The following is a 9,090-nucleotide window of genomic DNA, read 5'->3' as shown; positions in this document are numbered from 1 at the left end:
TTTTGTTGTTGTTTTTGTTTTGTTTTTGTTTTTTTTGTGTGTGTTTTTGTAGTTGTTGGGTCTCTAATTAGGGTTCATTTTGTGGGATTTTGTGTTTTTCCATTAGTTTTTTTTTCTTTCTTTTTTTTTCTTCCAGGAATTGCGTTTCTTTTGTTTTGTTTTGTTTTTTCTTTTGGTTTTGAGGGTAAACAGATGTGTGCAGATATACATTTGGTGTTTGATGATTCTATCTACTTTCTGTTGTACTTTTCTCATTTTTTGGGTTGATTCTGAATTTGTGTAATCGTTTTCGTATGTCCCTGATATACTTTGTTTATTGTGAGTAATAGTGTTATCACTATATAATGCTAGTCAATGGGTCCTCGGTAATTACTATTGTAAGACATTTTGTAGCTGCGTTTGTGATTTAAAAAAAAAAAAAAAAAAAAAAAAAAAAAAAAAAAAAAATGTGTAGAGGGTGGGAGCGTAAATGTTCGTTTGCATCTATGGTATGTGTGTGTTTGCTTGTTTGTCTGTATGTGTGTTTGTTTGTCTGTGTGTGAGTGTGTGTTTGTCTATGTGTGTATATGTTGAGTGCAGTTACATGTGTACAATGCCTTCATACCCTACATCTGCGTAAGATCTTTTTTTATCATTATTCTACCAAATAATATTCCTATTCGTCATAGTACGTTCCATAAGTATAGTCTGAAATACGATGTACCGGAACGGGTTTTAGTTGTCCATCTAATTAACGAATGACAATAATGCCAATATTATAACAGCAGCCAATCAGTCACATTTCATACTAATCCCAACACATGAATTTAATCAAAGGGCGGATAAATTATAATGTTGTTTTTTCCACAAAAAAGGGTATTCTTAAATCTATCCAATATTGTAAATAACGTGTGTAGATGTGTGTGTGTGTTTGTGTGTGTTTATGTGTGTGTGCGTGTGTGTGTGTGTTTGTGTTTACTTGTAATAGTCCAGATACATTGTATGTTTGCTTTACAAATCATTTTCATATTCAATTACCATTTCATCGAGCAATCTATGTGTATTACAGGAAATTAACATACCACGCAGAAATGATAATGCAATACTCGTGATATAAATAATGTGGAGTGTTTTCCTATTGCTTCTGTGTGCTTTATTGATTTAAATCAATTCTACTATTTTCATAGATTAAGAATTTATTCATCATCGGTTACTATTTATTTGCTGATTTGTAACATTTGTTTGGAACATCTGTCTATCCAAGTTGTATATTCTATACAGCATCTATGTAATTACAATAAATAACCAGTTATCCATATGTTATTCTATAATATTCATATCTACAACATTCATTCAGATCACTCACCCATTCATACAGAACATACAAACACAAATTCTAATTCACAAACCCCCTTCATTCCTTCCTCCACATCCACCTTAGAACAGCTGATTCCTTCCTTCAGATCCGTCATCGTCCGTAAGCTTGGCCGGCCCAGCGCACGTGAAAGTAGGGGAGCCTATATCCCTTACCTGTGAAACAGCTGAGTCAAACCCCCCCTCGTCCCTCTCCTGGGTTGTACAAGGTAGGTGTAAGAACTAATTTGTGTAGTTCATTCTCTCTTTGTTTGTTTGCTTTGTTGGTGGAGGTGATGGTTTGGCTTGTTTGTTTGTTCGCTTGCTTGCTTGTTTTTTTGGTTGTATTTTATCTTTTGATATGTATCTATCTGTATCTGTTTCTGTCTACTATTTGTGTATATGTTCATGCGTCTATCTATATCTCTTTCTTTTGTCTGTTTCTCTTCTTCTTCTTTTTTCTTTCTTTCTTTCGCTTTCTTTTTTTATATAATAACTTTTTTTTACATTTCCCCTTCTCTCTTCTTTCTATTTTTACTTCTCTCTCTCTCTCTCTCTCTCTCTCTCTCTCTCTCTCTCTCTCTCTCTCTCTCTCTCTCTCTTTCTCTCTTTCTCTCTTTCTCTTTCTCTTTCACACTCTCTCTCTCTCTCTCTCTCTCTCTCTCTCTCTCTCTCTCTCTCTCTCTCTCTCTCTCTCTCTCTCTCTCTCTCTCTCTCTCTTTTTCTCTTCGTCCCTCTCTCTCCTCTCTTCCTCTCTCTCTTTCCCTCTCTCTCTCTCTCTCTCTCTCTCTCTCTCTTCCCACTCCCTCTCTCTCTCTCTCTCTCTCTCTCTCTCTCTCTCTCTCTCTCTCTCTCTCTCTCTCTCTCTCTTTCTCTCTCTTTCATGCCCACTCTTCCCCCATCCATTTCTTAATCTCTCTCCCTCCCCTACGTATCCTTCGCGTTAATCCAGAGATTTCAAGCCATAAAAGAATTGTTCATGAAGCTCAAACCCAGTTGAAAATTAACCTTGCATTCTTCCACACAAATCCAGAACATGTTATTCTTTTATGCTACCATTTTACCATTTGTTCCCTTTATGAAATTAGCTTTGTTCAACTATCAGATATCCTTCTTGCGCAATGCGTTATAAAAAAGAAACAGCAACTATAAATGAAATGCTGTATTAAAAAAAAAAAAAACATTTCAAAATACGAGGAAAATGATCCTTGCACCCTGCTTCACAAAACCATTTTCCTGTTTTGAAAGTTCTGAAAAATATGTACACGTGGGGGGGGGGGGGGATTCAGAATGTACTTCTTTAATCTATTTAATATGAATTGCTATTGTATTCTGCCATACAATCTCGACGACGATTTATTTTTACCTTCTTCTCTTGGTCAGTCTCCTCTTTGTGTGGTTTCTCTGTTTCATTAATCCAGATCCTACAGGGACTGTGGACAGTTTAATACATGCGGCTTAAAACACATCTGGATTAACCTTTGCATTTTGCTTTATTTTTACTCTAAAAGATGTAAGTAAAGGTCTTTACATTTTACCCCTTCTAGCTCGTGTTTCTCTGATAGAACATGAATTACCACTGTATTATTCTCTAGGATTTCATCATCTTGTTACCCTGTTCCCTCTTTTTAAAAGGCTTTGTTGTTTCAGTGCTCCAGAAACTACATAAAATGTGAGCGATTTAACACATAAAAGTAAGGACAAGCCTTGGACGAATCCAATGGCATTCAAAGGAACTTTAATAAAGGTTTTTAAATTGATCTCCATTAGTTTAGTCTTCTTCTTTCTCTCACTTTCCTTTATCCCTTTCTTTTCTTTGTTTTGTTAAGTTATTTACTCTTCCTGTTAGATATTAATATTCCGGAAGCTACAGAAAATGTAAACAATTTAATGCATGCAACCTAGAAACAAGAACACGGTTTGCTGTGTGTGGCCTGCCCCCCCCGGCCCCCCCCCCCCTTGTATTCCATTACACAAGCCCGGATGGTATTCCGAAAAGATATGAAAATGATATTTCAATTTTACTTATTTCAAGGTGGTTTTTTTTTTTCGCTTTCCTCCTTCCATTTCTCTAATTTTCTTTCCTTTTATTCCTTCCCTTTCTCTCCCCTTCTTCCTCTTCGTCATTTTGCTTTCCCTCCTGTCCCGCCTTCCTTTCATTTATCATTAAATCATTCTTCCGCTTCACAGACGCTCTATGTTCTTTCTGCATATCAACCATTTTTCGTTCCTTGAACATTTTTTTTTCCTTTCTCTTTCTGTCTTTATTAATTATTAATCCGGATATAAATGGAAAATGAGGACAATATCATCATGCACAATGAAGCTCTGCTGGACAAAAAAAAACTCATTATCTTCTGTACAAATTCAAGGAGTTATTTCTGTGGATATAATGTCTCTGTTTTGATATATCTTCTTTCTCTCTTTCCCAATCTCTCTTTATGCCCCTCCTTTTCCCTTCCTTTATATTTTGTTTCCTTCGACTTGATTCTTTCATATCATTTATTTCTCTCTCTTTCTTCTTCCGTTCGTTCTTTTTTTCTCTTTTCTCTCTCTCTCTCTCTCTCTCTCTCTCTCTCTCTCTCTCTCTATATTCTCCTCTCTCGTCGCAGCCCGCTCTAATCTCCAGCTCCGCCTATCTCCTCCTCTTCTCGACTCTCTCTCTCTCTCTCAGCTCTCGCTCCTCGCTAATCCACTCGCTCTCGCTCTCGCTCTCGCTCTCTCCTCTCTCACCTCTCCTCTTCATCTACTCTACTCTCTCTCTCTCTCTCTTTCCGCGATCTCTCTCTCTCTCGCGCGCCGTTAAGGGACGGCGGCGCTCGAGCGCGAGCTCTCTCTCCGCTCGAGCTCCACCCTCATCTCCCCTCCCTCTCCCGCTCCGCCCAAGCCTTATAGCTCCGCTAAACGCTCCCGCTGTCGATTCGCTCGCGCCGTGTCTCTCTAGCTCGGCGCACTCGCGATCCTCGTCTCGCTCTCTCACTCTTTTTTTTATCTCTCTCCCTCCCTCTCTCTCTCTCTCTCATACTCTCTCTTTTTTTCTCTCTCTCTTTGCGATTCTTTGTTTTTCCTCCACCAATCCTGTCGAAACAACAAAAATATATCTTGGTCATTCCTCCCCAGGTCTCACTGCACGTGTCTGATTTCAACCTCTTCTATATTTCAGGCGAGGTCGTACAAGGGGTCAAGGAGAGAGTGAGTCGGGTCAGCTCAGGCGGTTGGGTGACCTCGTCTGAGCTGACCCAGTATGTGGTTAGGTCACGACAGAAATCTCCGTGTGGTGGTGAGTGGTCGAGCTCTTTAACAAAAATCCTTAACCCCGCCATCGACCGTGTTGTGAAGAAGACCAGCATTATTGACATAACTCGTGAGTTTCGAAGCTGCGGCGACAACCTTTTGGGGGACTTTCCTCCTGAGTTCGACTTTTGTTTTCATTTTGTGGTTATTGTTATTATTTTTATTATCATTATCACTATCATTATTATCATTATCATTATTATCGTTATTATTATTATCACTATCATTATTATCATTATCACTATCATTATTATCATTATTATCATTATCACTATCATTATTATCATTATCACTATTATTATTATCATTATTATCATTATCACTATCATTATTATCATTATTATCATTATTATCATTATCACTATCATTATTATCATTATTATCATTATCACTATTATTATTATCATTATTATCAGCAGCAACATCCTCACTAGATGTAGTGAAAGTATTGTTATAATCATTATCATAATTAATGATATTGTCATTGTTGTTATTGTTTATTTTCTATCCTTCGTTCGTGAAAGCAAGATTTTGTATAGCTTTGGTAGTAGGAGTAATAGCAGCAGTAGTAGTAGTAGGAGGAAGAGTAAGAGTAGTAATAGTAATAGTAGTAGTTGTAGTGGTGTGGTGGTAGTAGTTATAGTATTAGCGGTAGTAATAGTAGAAGTAGTAGTAGTTGTTGTTGTAGTAGTTATAGTAGTAGCAGTAGTAGAAGTAGTAGTAATAGTAGTAGTAGCTATAGTAGTAGTTGTAGTAGTAATAGCAGAATGTGCAGATCTTAGGTTAAGTAATAAATGGAGGTGTAGACGTGGCTATAATGGGGGATTGGAGGCTACTAAGATATTGAAAAAATAATAGTAGTAATAGTAGTAAAATAATAGTAGTAATAGTAGTAGTAGTAGTAGTAGTGGTAGTAGTATCAGTCTTAGTAGCAGTAGTAGTAGTAGTGTTGTTCTTCTTGTCGTTTTTGTTGTTGTTTTCACTATCATTGTTATTGATATTATTACTATTATTATTATTATTATTATTATCATTATTATCATTTATGTTATCATCATTATCACTCTCGCTATTAATAGTAATAGTAGTATATCATGATTATAATAATTCTTATTACTATCATTATCATTTTTATTGCTGTTATCATCATTATCATTATCATTTTCATTATATTATCTCTATTATCACCATTACCCTTATTATCACTATCATTATTATCATCATAATCATAATAATCCTTTATATCATTATTATCTTCATCGCCATCATCCCCATCATCATCATCATCATCATCATCATCATCATCATCATCATCATCATCATCATCACCATCATCATCATCACCGGTATTGTTCACATTATAAATTAAAATGAAAACGTGCCCATCATATCAAGATAATGACGATTTATATGTTAGATAATAAAAAATTCGGTATTTTAGCAAGGAAAAAGATAAATAGGAATCTCAGAAGGGATCTCAGTGGTGGACAGAAACAAAAACAAATGACTGTATTTTAAGTTTAAATAGTGATTCAATGTAGCCGTTTGGAAAGGGTAATCCATTTCTGAATTATTTTATTACAACGTATATATGAAATGTGTGCATACAAGTAAATATTGAATATCCTACTACGGTTTGTTTTTTGTGTTTTTTTTTTTTTTTTTTTTTTTTTTTTTTAAGGATTTAGGTATTGAGGTAACCAGAAAAGTATAAAATACCGTTTCCATGCACGTATTCTCTCTTACTCTTCTCTCTCTCTTTCTCCTCTCTATCTATCTACCCATCTATATATCTATCTATCTCTTTCTATCTTTTCTCCTCTTTCTCTCTCTCTCTCTCAAGCGCTCTCTCCTCTCTCTCCTCCTCCCCCCCCTCTCCCCCAGCTCATCTTCCCTCGCGCATCCCCCCCCCTCTCCCTCTCTCCCTCTCTTCAATCCTCTCCGCAGCTCTCTCCCCCCCTTCTCTCTCCAGCCTCTCTCAATCCTCATCTCTCTTCCCTCTTCCTTTACGTCTCATCCTCCCCCTCTCTCTCTCTCTCTCTCTCTCTCTCTCTCTCTCTCTCTCTCTCTCCTCTTCTCTTCTCTTCTCTTCTCTCTCGTCCTTTTCTTTCTTTCACTCTCCTCCGTTCTCCTCCTCTCTTCTCCCCCCCCCTTCAGCCCTCTCTCTCCCTTTCTCCCCCCCCCCCCCCCCTCTCTCTCCTCTCTCTCTCCTCTCTCACCTCTCTCTCTCTCTCTCTCTCTCTCTCTCTCCTCTCTCCTCTTCTCCTCTCTCTCATCCTCCATCTCTCGTTGTCTCTCTCTCTCTCTTTGTCTCCCTCTCTCCCTCTCTCTCTCTTCTCTCTCTCATCTTCTCGCTCTCCTCTCTCCTCGCTCCGCTTTCCTCCTCCCTCTCCTCCGCTCTTCCTGTCTCTCTCTCTCTCTCTCTCTCTATCTCTCTCCTTTCCTCTCTCTCTCACTATTTATCTCATCCCCCATCTCTTTCTCACCCTGTAGCCATTCCTCTTAAATAATACATTTTTGTGTGAGATTTAGTGTGTCGTGTTTCCTCTCTCATTTTCCTCTTTCACCTCTCTCTCTCACCACGTCTATCTTGCAACACAGGCCAACGAGAAATGAAGGCTGTTGCATTAGAGTAACTGGCCGTGCCTGCAACCTTAACCACACTACTTATATCTTGGGTGAACATAAAGCCAACTTCAATTATGCAAACCAAAAGGTAAAAGGCTTAGATGACGTCATTTGTTTTTCTTGGAAATTAAGAACTATTTTTTTTCTAATCCTTCATTCACGAAAGCAAGATTTAATGCATTTTGTTTGCACTATGGCGTTACTACGTCTTTTTAAAGTTTAAAGACAATTTTTTTTTTTTTTTGGGTTATATGCTAAGCAATATATACCAGGCCAACCCCTATCATGTTGCAGAGGAAATTGTTTTCTCATAAGGTGTTGTTTTGTTGTTGTTGTTGCTGATGTTGTTGCAGTAATTGGCTTATTCATATTGCCATTATGCTGTTAGGCAGTCTCGGCGTGTAGTAGCCGTGTTTTGCACAGTTTTAGATCTTTAACGGTTTTGTTTTGTTTGTTCTTGGTTTTGAGTCCTGTGTTGGGGATTCATGCTGAATGGAGTACACAGGAAAACACACGAATATGCTATCTTGCTTCTTCCAGGACAATAAAGCATATTTGCTGTATTCCCTTTTCGGTTGTTCTGTGTACAGTCCAATGTTACTAAGCTGTTTCTCAAGTGAAAAAAAGAAAACACATTATAATGTAATACCCTTTTATATATGATTTATATAGTGTAAGGTTGTATTATCTCACACATTATGGCTCAGAGCCTTGTAAACACAAGTTCACATTGGAAAAATAGGCGTTTTAAATTTCAATCCATAATTATCTGTCACTAAAGGCAAAATATTTTTCACTCATCATCGGCGGTATACCAGATAAAACTTTGAGAGAGGGTTGAGAGAAAGAGAGCGGACAGAAAGAGGGAAAACGAGAAGTAAGGAAGAGAAGAGAGAGGGAGAGGGGGGCGCACACACAGAAGGATATATAGGGCAAAATGGAGAGGGAGAAAGATAGAGAGAGGGGAGGGGGCGCACACACACAAAGATAGATAGAGAGAGAGAGAAAGAGAGAGAGAGAGAGAGAGAGAGAGAGAGAGAACGAGAAAGACAGAGAGAGAGCGGACACATTAAGATAGATAGGGATAGGGGGAGAGAGAGAGAGAGAGAGAGAGAGAGAGAGAGAGAGGCGCAGAAAGAAAAGATTGAGAGGGGGGCAGGAGAGGGTATAGAGATATAGACAGAGAGACAGACAGCCAAACAAACAAAACCAGCAGAAAAGAAAAATAAAAAGGAAAGAAAGAAAGAACAAATCGATTTAATATCCTCGGAGATAAAAAAAAGATCAAAATCCCACTAATCCCCGCTAGCATTTTAACCACAGTCCCCATTTTCCCTCTTTCTCTCATCGATCCCTCTTCCCTTTCCCCTCGTTCCCCTTCCTCTTACCTTCTCTCCTCCTTCCCCTACCGTCTATCGCCCTTCCCATTCTCCTCATTCAGCCTTCCTTCCCCTTACTTCCTTCTTTCCCTTCTCCTCCTCCTCTCTCCTCCCCCATCCCCCCCTTTATTACCTCCCTCTTCTCTTTCCCCTATCCTCTCCTGTCTTCCTACTCCTCTCCTTCCGTCTTCCCTTTCCCCTCCTTCCGTCTTCCCCCTATTCTCCTTCCTCCCACCTTGTCCCCTAATTCACCCTCCCCTTATCCCTTCTACCCCCCCCCCTTTCCTTTCCCTCTACCTCCCCTCCTATCCCCTCTCCACTTCACCTTCCTCTCCTTCCCCCTCCCCTTCCTTCTTTCCTTCTCCCCTTCATCCCCACCCCCCTCCTTCCCTCTTCTCCCCTCCCCTCCTTCAACTCCTCCTACTCATCCCTTTCCTCCCCCTCCCCTCCCCTTATT

The sequence above is a fragment of the Penaeus japonicus genome, unplaced genomic scaffold (assembly GCF_977035675.1).
Source record: "Penaeus japonicus unplaced genomic scaffold, GWHDUDI00000001_assembly GWHDUDI00000002, whole genome shotgun sequence".
In the NCBI taxonomy this organism is placed as follows: Eukaryota; Metazoa; Arthropoda; class Malacostraca; order Decapoda; family Penaeidae; genus Penaeus; species Penaeus japonicus.
The sequence above is the reverse complement of the archived record's forward strand: the minus strand, read 5'-3'. Positions refer to the sequence as shown.